At 42.0% G+C, this 11,857-nt stretch overlaps 1 protein-coding gene across 2 annotated transcripts in view; it reads right to left on the minus strand.

Annotated features, from left to right (window-relative positions):
• TUT4 (terminal uridylyl transferase 4) overlaps positions 1 to 9,699 on the minus strand; it is an 83,432-nt gene extending 73,733 nt beyond the window's left edge. For both annotated transcript variants that reach the window (XM_075067613.1, XM_075067614.1), the window contains exon 1: positions 9,587 to 9,699. The gene's annotated coding sequence lies outside the window, so the exon portion shown is untranslated. The remainder of the gene's footprint in view (positions 1 to 9,586) is intronic.
• Positions 9,700 to 11,857: the final 2,158 nt, after the last annotated feature.

The following is an 11,857-nucleotide window of genomic DNA, read 5'->3' on the forward strand; positions in this document are numbered from 1 at the left end:
GCACAGAACCTTTAGTAATAAGCTTTAGGATATAAACTACTCAGACAAAATGTCATGACAAATATATTAATTTATATAATATGTTGCTTCCTCAACCACTAGAGTTGTCTAAATTGTCTACCTAACCTCAGATTAGCTGAACCCCGATTCCTTGAGGAAGGCATCATCAGCACTCAATTCTGGGGTACAGGACTTATGTGTTTGACCAGGTTTTCAATTTAACAGTGAATGGGAAGACTGACAGCAACAGGATTCCTTTTGTTTGTAACTGATTGTTTGTGTTAATGTGAAGCAAGGAGATGGATTTGTGATAAGCACTAATACAAATGTCTGAATACTTTTGATATGATAAAGTGCTGAGAATTGAGTGATCCATAATATGCAGACAAAAGGACAATTGAATATGTAACTCCAGCAATATGTGAATCTGAGATGTAAAGCTGACACTTTACCTACTATGTTAACACATTGTGGATAGCAACCAGGGGAATCTATGGGTGCTTACTTAACCATCAAAACAAATACCCATATTGTTCTATGGAGAAAAAGTATAATGCTGACAAATCAGGGATGGCTAGCCTGTGGCTCCGGAGCCACATGCAGCTCTTCAGAAGTTAATATGCGGCTCCTTGCATAGGCACCAACTCTGGGGCTGGAGCTACAAGTGCCAACTTTCCAACATGCTGGGGGGTGCTCACTGCTCATCCCCTGCCTTTGCCACAGGCCCTGCCCCCACTCCACCCCTTCCCCACACCCTCACCTCAGCCTGCCGTGGCCTTGCTCCTCCCCTTCCCCTCCCAGAGCCTCCTGCACGCCACAAAACAGCTGATCAGGAGGTGTGGGAAGGGATGGGATGCAGTGGGTGGGAGGCACTGGGAACAGGGTGGGAAGGGCTGATGGGGGGCTGCTGACGTATTTCTGTGGCTCTTTGGCAATGTACACTGGTAAATTCTGGCTTCTTCTCAGGCTCAGGTTATCCACCCCTGGACTAAATGGTAATTAAGTTCAAACCACTAGATTTTACTACATTGTAATTCATGCAAAACTTCATTAAAAAACTATAGTGGAAGGAACAATCAGGTTAAAATTATATATTTGTAAAAACCAGATTTCCTTATATGTGTTATAAAACCTCAGATTATCTACACTGAACATGTAAAAGGCTAATGTACTATTAGTCACTTATGATATTTTACTTTCAGCATTACTCTCAGCTTGAAAACAGACTAATCATTTTCACTTTCTGACTCATTAATTTGTATTTTGTGGCTAGCAAACACTTCAGGAGAAGGTTTAAATTCCATACTAGAAACTGTTGGAAACCATGTATTTATATGACTGGTTTTATAAAACCTTACCTTAAAAAAAAAAAACTCAACTAACACCATCACACTGTATTTTGGGCCTAGATCTACAAGGCATGTACAGTAGTTTTAATTTACTGTGTATTTTACCTCTTCAAGAGCAAAAGGAAGAATAATAACTTTCCAATATTTCAGCTATAACTTTCTCCATAAACAGAATGCATATTATTACTGTTTTCATTTGATTATGTTAGAGCATATAGATTTAAAAAAAAAATAAAGTCAAAAATTGGTCTTGTCAAGTTAAGCCTCAGTAGTCATCAACTTCATTTTTACATAAAGCCAGACAAGATGAACAAAGAAATGAACTACAGATTATCAAATTCATTCCAATGCACAGGCAGAAAAGATTCTCTCTTAAATACACTGAACTGATATTACAACTTCCAGCTATTAAAGTGTTATTACACTTCATCTAGCTCTTGGCCCAATGGCCAAAAAACCAAGACAGTAAATGTGATTCTCACTGGGCTTAGAATTAATACTTTTACATTCCCTCTCTCAAAATCTCTCTCCAGAGTGAGAGATAAAATACTACACAGAGAACTATAAGCTATAGTGCCTCACAGGATTTTGTGGCTCTACAATAAATCTCAAGAAGTTTGGGTATCATCAGAACCCAGTCACAATTTTCCTATGTTTCATTCATTTCACAGACATGTCTCAAACATATATAACATATATTACACACCTTCTCTGCTGTCCTTTGGCTTTTAGTTGTTGTAATTTTGAATTCCGTAGGATTTTCTTTGAGATTTAATATTAGTGGAAAAAATCCTTCAAGACATCTGTCGGTCAGCTCTGTGTTATTAGGGTGTGTTGTGGAATTAGAATACTAGAGTTGACCAAAGCAATCTATGTAGAGCTGACTTTAGCTCCTTTTCATAGTATATACACACCAAAACTTCCAACCACAGTGAGTTTATTGCAATTCCTATTGGCTCTCTCCCTTTTGGCTCACCTAATAGAATGGCTGCCTGTGAAGCACCAGAGTCCCATTTTGAGTCTTGGCTGAGACAATATGCAAGCAGCAAATCCAAACTGGCACTGGGAACCCTGCTAATATGCTAAATCTGTTCTAGTGTTCGACCACCAGTTGGCAGGCACAAGGCACTGCTACAATGGCCAGGTCTACACTACGAGATTAAATCGATTTTAGATACGCAATTTCAGCTACGAGAATAGTGTAGCTGAAATCGAATATCTAAAATCGATTTACTCACCTGTCTTCACCGCACGGGATCGATCCGCGCGGCTCGCTGTGTCAAATCCGGAAGTCCGGTCGTCTAGCTGGAGTTCCGGAATCGATCTAAGCACGCTCTGGGATCGAGATATCGCGTCCAGACCAGACCCGATATTTCGATCCCCGAGCAATCGATTTTAACGCGCCGATCCGGCGCGTAGTCTAGACGTGGCCAATGACTACTGAAAACGTTATATCTGTTAAATGAACAATGTCAGGTTAAAAAAAAGTTCTATTTTTTAGAATTTCCTATGTTACAAACAAGACTTTAGATTAAAACTCAAATAATTTTAAAAATCTAAACTATTACTATTTATTTTGCATTTTTCTCATCTCGGACCATTAAAATAGACTAATCAGTTTCATTCTTATTTCTAGTCAGTTTCTGACTTTCATGCACCTGAAAAATACTTGAATTTATAGACTTTCTACTAGCGATAAAAGCCACTGAAGTAAAGCTTGCATAGGCTGACTGGAAACAGAACCTGTAAATTATAGTACAACCTGAAAACACATTGACAGTTAACAGCTATTAATATTGGTTATTACTAGCAACACCAATACCAAAAATCAGAGATATGAAGTTTAATTTGTATTCTAAACAACATAACTGAAGAGTGCTTATCAATACTGCAACAGCTCTGTGCTTTTACTAAAAATCAAGACTCATTTCTAGCAATTGCCTTGCTTCTACATAAATAATAAAAAGTATTTTTCCAGAATAGTGATGTAGCCTTATCTATCTTTGCTTGACAGATATTCCAATTTGGACTGTATATTTATCTTTAGAGTGGAATAACAAGTCCACCATCATCATGTGAAAACATAAATTTGCCTCTCTTTTCTCCTTTGTTCATAAAACTGCTGCTAAATTAAAGAAAAATAGCAGAGAAAGTTGAAAACAAGATAGCTCCTAGCACTAGAGACACTGGCAGTAAGCCTGATCATATCTTAGCAGGCCACTATTTATTAGCTTTTAATTTTTTAATTAATTTAAATCATCATTGTTAGTTGTGGGGACTGGATGGCTCAAGGGACTGATAATGGAGTAATTTCACCATTAGGTCACCGCCTCAAATCCAACAAGATAGTGATCAAAAGTCATTATTTTACATTAGCTAAAGACTATTCAGTGACTACCATGAGCCAGTTTGGTGATCTACGTCGAATTCCTTGAAAACATGAGTCCACAGCTAAGTTGCCACTCAAATAGACTTTCCTGCAGTAGTTAGGAAAGAGGACAATGAAATATATTCAATATTAAATTATATTAATCAAGATAACCATACATTTCCTTAGATTGCCTTCAGCTGGATTTTTTTGTCTCATTTAAAAGACCTCGACCCTCATAGCACAAGAACTTGAATGCTGTAATAATGTTACATATTGACAGAGAGAATATAACCAAAATTAAGTTAATTATGGCCAAAGTACAGCAGTGTTTTATCTCTGGGACAATTATAAGAGAAAACAAGTGGGCAGCCCTTAAGACTTGGGTATTTTCTAGGCTGCAAAAAGGTGAATATTTCAGAGGCAACACCTACTCAAGAGTACTTAGATTTTCTAACTACAACGTAAACTGAATAATACAACTTTAAAAAATCATATAAAACAAATTCTTTAAAAGATACTTCCTTACATTACTATAATTGACAGACTTTATAAAATCTAATTTACTTTTCTCCATTTTTACAATTCATTTGGCTTGCACAATGAAAGAACTAGACATTTTCACTTTTGTTTCTTGACAGCTTGTAAATTTCACTTCTTGGCTCTAAGTTGGTATTAGCATATAAAGTCTTTAAACTGCAGAGAAATGTTTAATCCAAAAAGTATGAAAAGCTCTTTTTATTGATTTATTACATGTCATGGAGACATTTCTAGCATTTTGTAAAATCTTCCACCCCACCTCACCCCCCCCCCCCGGCAAAAAAAGTTACATTTTGCACTTAAACTACCTTTAACTATCCTTTTAAAACTTTACATCTTGTATCTGATTTTGTTGTACCAACATGCTTGGGGGGAGGGTGGGGAGGAGGATGAAATGGACTGTGTGTCCAGACTGTATATGGCCTTGGTCTACACTTGTGCCTGGGTGCCTATACAAACCATTCAAACTTCTATCATACTTTATGACAACAGTCAAAGTATTTCTTATCATACAGTTGAGAGCAGTTAAATCTCCATTCATATAATTAGATCTGGATTAGGTTATGAAACCAAAATTTGGGAGATGTAAAATTCAAAGAGGCACTGTCAGTGGCTACTGGTGACTGCAGCTCTTTACATTTCAGGACTCACCCCCAATAAACCCAGGACATAGGTATTTTTTAGTTAATGAATGTAAATGCTGAGAGACAACACATTAGAGTACTGTTTCTATGAGAAAAAACAATATTTAAGAAACAGGAAGAGTAGAAGGAGAATGCAATGTGCATAATGTATTATGTGTAAGATTTGTCATTACAATAAATCCAGTAAGAAGTTATCATTTTAACAGCATTACAACCCTAACTCTGAGGGCAAATAGTTTTGGCAGTATTGTTACAAGTTCAGACTTTGATAGAAAAAATTCCATGCAAAGTTTCAGCATGGATCAAATTCTTTATACCTGCATTATACGGCTGCCTATTGGCCCTGGCTTGATGTAAATAAAACAATGTTGTTTGATGCCAAATTTAGCAGTTAGATATGGTACAAGCATTAAGATTGTTTCCTGAAATCTCTAAAGAATATAGGACAGTCATCATTTACAAGATATGCTTACTACAAGTTACTTCTATTTGCAAAGACAAACTTTTTTTGAGTTGTCATTCTTCATACTAGGTAAAGAAGAACAAGTCAGAGAGAGAGAGCGGTGTGGTCTCAGCACAGAACCAACAGATGGGGACTCCTAAACTCTAGTTCCTGCATTGCTAACAATTCTCACTGCAGCTGGGCAAGTCACAATCTCTCTCTCAGTTTCACCACCTGTAAAATGAAGCTAAAAATATTTCCCTATCATAGAGGGGTGTTGTGAACATAAGTTACAGTTCATTTGGCTATGGTATTGTGCAGATGGAAAAACACTATGAGCATGATCCAGAGCCCATTAAAATCAATGGACCCACTGACTTTCGTAGGCTTTGGATCAGACCCTGTAAGTGCTAAGTATTATTGTAATAATGTCAGTAAAATATGTATGTATTTTATAAGTTTCAGGAATGCATTCTACCACACCATTTAAACAGGACAGCACTTTGTCTTCAAAGCACTCCACAAACTATGTAATACTTTAGAAATAACCATAAGCAGTTGACATGGTTTTGGCATAGGAATCTGTATGGTAGAAAAGCTGTGACGAGAATATGTTAAAACACTTCAGTATACAGACCGAGCCTTGGCAGTCTGCAAACTATTGATAGCAGTCTCACAAAACAACACTTATTTTAGTAAAGAAAGAAATTTTGAAGCTATTTATCACTGCCAATTTTATATTTTAAAAAGTGTTTATAAAAGGCTTTTACCTCAGCCTTGCTTCACAATAGTTGCATTTAGAAATATCAGCTATTATTGTCAGCCTCACTGTAACACAAAAAGACAGCTGATTTCATAATGGAAATTGATTGAATTTCATCTGCAGACAAAATTAGTTCTAGTATAGGCTTTTTGTAACATCATAGCCAAAGGGGGCTAATTAGAAACCATGTACTGTATATACAATTGTACATGTGTGATTTTGAATAAAAAAGCTGGGTTTACTTGCAGGATCATTACAGTCAAAGGACAGTGTACAATAACTTTGTAAATTATAATACTGCAAAGTTCAAGAGAAAATTATTGAATTATCCACAAGTTAAACACAATTTGTGACTACCACCAACTCATAGTTTAGGCTGTATCAGTACACTGACTGGTAATGCGTAAAAAGAAGTATAAATATTGAGTAATACTTTAGACTTTGATCCTGCACCTGGGTCCATATGAGCCAGTGGCACGATCAGGACTTTAATTTGTGTGTGGTTAGTAATTTATGCTAAACTCTTCTACAGTTCATTCAGTGGGACAGGGACAATGATAACAGAGAGAAACTTTGAAATTTAGAAAAGAATACTGAAGACCAATACTCCAATACCTAGAAAACATTAGGATCTACTCACAGCTGTACAAGTTTTTGCACTGGCTTATAAAAAGAACACTGTGACTACAAAAAGCAAAATTATTATTCTACAGGCAGAGCCACGACAGAGCAGAAGAAATCCAACTCACAAGAGGCAGTGGCTGGAGGTGTTTTGCTTTCAGGGGTGTTGGAGGGAAATGTGCTCATTGGCAAATTGTGCCCCCACTCCCCCTTTTGAAACTCTTCCCAAAACAGATCTCCATGCATTCTTCTCTGCATAGGTAGAACAAGACCACCATGGCCTTGTCCCCTGACTATCCAGATACCCCTTACGAGTAATTCAGTACTGCAGGCACCTTCCTTCCATGTGTTTGTTTACAGCAGCGGTAGGCAACCTATGGCACACATGCCAAAGGCGGCATGCAAGCTGATTTTCAGTGGCATTCACACTGCCCGGGTCCTGGCCACCAGTCCGGAGGGCTCTGCATTTTAATTTAATTTTAAATGAAGCTTCTTAAACATTTTAAAAACCTTATTTACTTTACATAAAACAATAGTTTAGTTATATATTATAGACTGATAGAAAGAGACTTTCTAAAAATGTTAAACTGTATTACTGGCACTCGAGATCTTAAATTACAGTGAATAAATGAAGACTCGGCACACCGCTTCTGAAAGGTTGCTGACCCCTGGTTTACAGAGTGCAGACAGCCAAATCATGACTGGCTCCTATGGAGGTTTTGGAGGTATACTATGTGGAGAAAGGGACTCCCTGTTCCCACTCCTCCTACATGCACTGGGCAGCCATAACTTCACCCAAAAAAATCACCTTTATAGGGGGACTTTCATACTGCAGTAGGTTTGGCAGAACTATTACACAAAAAGCAGTACTTTGCAGGAGGTGAAATTGCTGATATGTTTGGATAAGAGATCTCTTCCTCCAAACTTAGCTTCTTCTGCCAGATGATGCAATTAAGTCATACTTCTGTGGCTGGGTGGGTCACCCCTCATCATAGAAATAATGTCATAACCATTTAGGGCTGGATTATCAGAAGCACCCACCTGAGTTACGAACACAAGTAACACTGAAAATCAGAAACATTATGACTTCTCAGTAGATTCAAACAGAAGGGAGGAATCCTGGATCTAATGCATATTGTCCAGAAACCCAAATCAGCATGAAGTAGTGTGAGACAGCACATGCAAGGTTATTAAAACCATGTTTAAATATAATTTAATATTGTATCTCATATGACAGTCCCTTTCTAATGATTAACTCAATATTTCAGAAAATAAATCTACATCTGCCTGTTTTGCTTTATCTTCAGTGTTTACTGCTACTTTTTGAGACATCTTTAAAAGAAGGCTCAAAGTAACCTGACATTTTCAGCCAATTGACAAATCCTCTACATATGGCAAAAGCATGTATTCATTCATTCAGCTGCATTTGTACCTATTTTAAGCCAACATAACGGCAGGAAAAGAGTAGCTAAAGTGATCCCTGTGTACAGTTTGCAAGGAATATTGAGGTCTTGTAGGATGGATGACTATATACTTTAGGAAAGAAAGATCCCTTCCACTCCATTACCTGCAAAACTTTAGTACATGATTTAGAAACAGCTATTATGGTTCTTAAAACCTTACAAGTAGCACCAGAGTGCAGTAACTGTCACTAAAATTCCTAGGATATTAGAGCATACAAGGGGAAATCCTAAACTGATTAAAATACAATGCCACTGGCTAAGAAGAAAGCAGGGAATTATGCCAGCTTACAAACCACATAAAGCCTGCCCCCAACAGTTTATCTTCCAAATGTAACATTAAAATAATGAATTACCATGGAGGTTAAAATTCAAGAAAGCGCTGTCTTGATGAGCAAAAGTGTAAGTTTTTCAACTGAGTTTGTTTAACACAACTAAAAAGTCATGTTAAGATGCAGGCTAATAAGTTTGAAGTTGCATTCACTGGCTGTGTTACAGTATAGTGGGGGAACCCAGACTGCAACATGGCCAGCTAACACGGCTTCAAACACGTTAGCTTGCATCTTAATAAGACTATTCTGTCATGCTAAGTAAACACGACTGAAACACACACCCTTTTTACCTGTCAAGATATACCCAAGGAAGAATGGCCAACGGGGGGGCCCCCCCGCGGGATTCTTCCTAGGCAATGTGAAACATGAACAATTCTGTTACTTCTCAAACATACACTGAGATCAAGTAAGGAGGAAAACAATCACTTGAACAGGATATGAAAGCATATCTGTAAAAGAGTAATATATTAATAAACATGAAGCATAGCACCATGGCTATAGCCAAGGATCAGGAGCTGGGAGCTTTTTTTGCACTGGGGATCTGACACGGACTTCCTGTGTGACCTTGGGCAAGTTGCTTCACCTCAGCTTCCCCAGCTCTAGAATGGGGCTACCAGTCTCCTTTCCCCAGCCACTGCCCCCTTTGAATGGAGGAGACTGGGGAAAGGCAGAGCACTGCTAAGGCTATCTGTCTGTCACATCTCCCATGGCAGGCCCGCCCCAGACTCCCACCCCCAGGGGCTATTTAGCGCCCGCACCTGCCCCTCCACAGGGATTTACACCCTCCCCCCGCCGCCAAGGAGAGAGGCCAGAAGCAGGAAGAGAAACTGCGGAGCCTCCCCAGCGGGAGCAGCGGCGGTGGGCAGGACGAGTCCCACCACCGGCGGGCATCGGGAGCAAAGCGCCGACGGGAACGTGCCAGGTAAGCGGGAGCCCCGGCGGGGAAGGGTCCCCAGGAGCCGCCACCCCCAGCAGAGGGGGGAGCCCAGGAGCAAGGAGGGGAGCAGCGGCCGCCTCGGAAAGCCTCGGGGCTCCCAGGAGCCTCCCCTACGCCCCGAGCCCGGTACCTGGCTGCTGCTGCCCTAGGGGCGCTGAGGCTGCGCCCCCCCCATGCCCGGCTCTGGAGGCCCCGATGCGAGCGGCTCAATCCGGCCCGGCCGCCATGTCAGCCGCGCCGCGCACTGCATTGTGGGGGGGAGGGGACTCACACCTCCGCCTGCCCGGAGAGAGGGGGATGGCGGCACCTCCAACCTCGGCACCTCCCCCCCGTCCCGGGGGGGGGGGTCGAGGCGGGGCAGCCCCTGAACCCCCACTACAAGGGAAAGGGGGTGTGGCTGACCTGTAAAGAAACCTCTGCCCCCCCCCACCCCAGGGATTTAAAGGGCCCACGGGCCTATGATTGGCCCCTGTCAGTGCAGTCTCCAGGGGGCTCCTCTCCTAGCCTCACACCCCCGCTCCCCAGCCCAGGACAGGTGGCTCCGAGCCTGCCGTGTCGAGGCAGCCGGCTGCGGGGTTCGCCCCATGCCAACAAGTCCTTTGCCAAGCAGGGCTTACTGGGAGTCCCAGCCCGGCTGCTCTGTCTTAGGCCCTGGTGCCTGCTCGGGGGAAGGTGCCCGTCCGCCTGCCTCCCCCCATCACCAAACCACTCTGGCCTCCACCTGACCTTGGCCTCTCTCCAGCTGGGGACTGGGTCTGGGCCCCTATAGCCTGGCGGCTGCTTCCCAGTCCTCCACAGGGGTATGACTGGCCTGTGGGCTCGCCCTGGGCACTGTACTGAGGGAAGTGGGCAGATGCTTAGGTAGCTCAAAATCTTTTGGTGAACCAGTGCTGCCCCTCATGAGCAGCAGGTGATTATGGTATTGGCACCGAAGCCTCCTTAGAAAAAGGGAAATTAAGGATTAATGTAGCATCATTCAAGAGATTCAGAAGAAGCTCCTGAAAATAGTGTATGCTGCTGGTAGAAGAAATAACACGTTGCTTTACATTTCATATGTATAAGTAAATAACTGCACTAACTTTATTGAATGTTGCACACACTGGCAAGACTTCATCTTGACAAGATGCAAATTATATATTATTATATTAAATTCCAGAAGACCTGGAAGAACAAGTGGATGTGCAGCCCACACCTGAAGCTGAAACTTCACTGCCACCCCCTCCATTGCAGAGCACAGCAGCTGATATGAGGCATAAGATCATGGAGAAACTAGCTACAGTCAATCCTCGAGACCGATTACCAAGGCTCAGTGGAGAAGTACCATCAGATAGTATGTTAGAAGATGCCCATAGAGCCCTCATGACAATCCCTACTACCACCATAACTCAAACCAATGAACTGGTATACGCTACAGCCTCTGTAATCCTGGAGATGCTTGGCTACACGATCAAGAAGAACAACAGTATGTACCCACCCTGGAAAATGAGGTTGGAGGATAAGATCAAGGCGACTCGGAGAGAAGTTAGTCAGCTGGTGGAACTACAGAAGGGTGTAGAGACTAAGGATAAGACTCGGCTACTGAAAAAATACAAGGGCCTGACTCCATCTGAAGCCCTAGAGACTGCTAAACAAAGGCTCACAGCACTGGCTACCAGGCTAAGGAGATACACTAGAGAAGCAGAGGCCAAAAAAGTAAATGCCCTGTTCTCCAAGGAACCATCCAAGGTGTACTCCCAACTGCAGTGCAACAACACAATAACAGCAGAGCCACCAGCAGCAGAAACTGAACAGTACTGGAAGAACATATGGGAGAAAGAGAAGACTCATAACACCAGTGCAAAGTGGCTGCAGGACCTGAGAACAGAGCACAGCAATCTCCCAGAACAGAAACCAGTCACCATCACAGTAGAAGACATCCAGCAGCGGGTCAAGAACATGAAGAGCTGGACAGCACCTGGACCAGACATGATCCACACCTACTGGCTAAAGAAACTAACAGCAGTGCATGAACGCCTAGCAGCACAGATGAACCAGCTGCTAGCAGCAGGCTCCCACCCAAACTGGCTAACACAAGGAAAGACAGTGCTGATCATGAAAGACCCCTGCAAGGGGACAGAACCGGCCAACTACCGGCCAATAACCTGCCTCCCCACAACATGGAAAGTCTTATCAGGCATCATAGCTGCCAAGCTACAGGACCACATGGGCCAGTACATGAGCACAGCTCAGAAGGGCATTGGGAACAACACCAGAGGCTCAAAACACCAGTTGCTCATAGATAGAGCAGTCGCCCAAGACTCAAGGTCTAGACAGACCAATCTGAGCACAGCCTGGATTGACTACAGGAAAGCCTATGACTCAATGCCGCACACGTGGATCTGTGAATGTCTGGCGCTATACA

Source organism: Chelonoidis abingdonii, chromosome 7 (genome assembly GCF_003597395.2).
Source record: "Chelonoidis abingdonii isolate Lonesome George chromosome 7, CheloAbing_2.0, whole genome shotgun sequence".
Lineage (NCBI taxonomy): Eukaryota > Metazoa > Chordata > Testudines > Testudinidae > Chelonoidis > Chelonoidis abingdonii.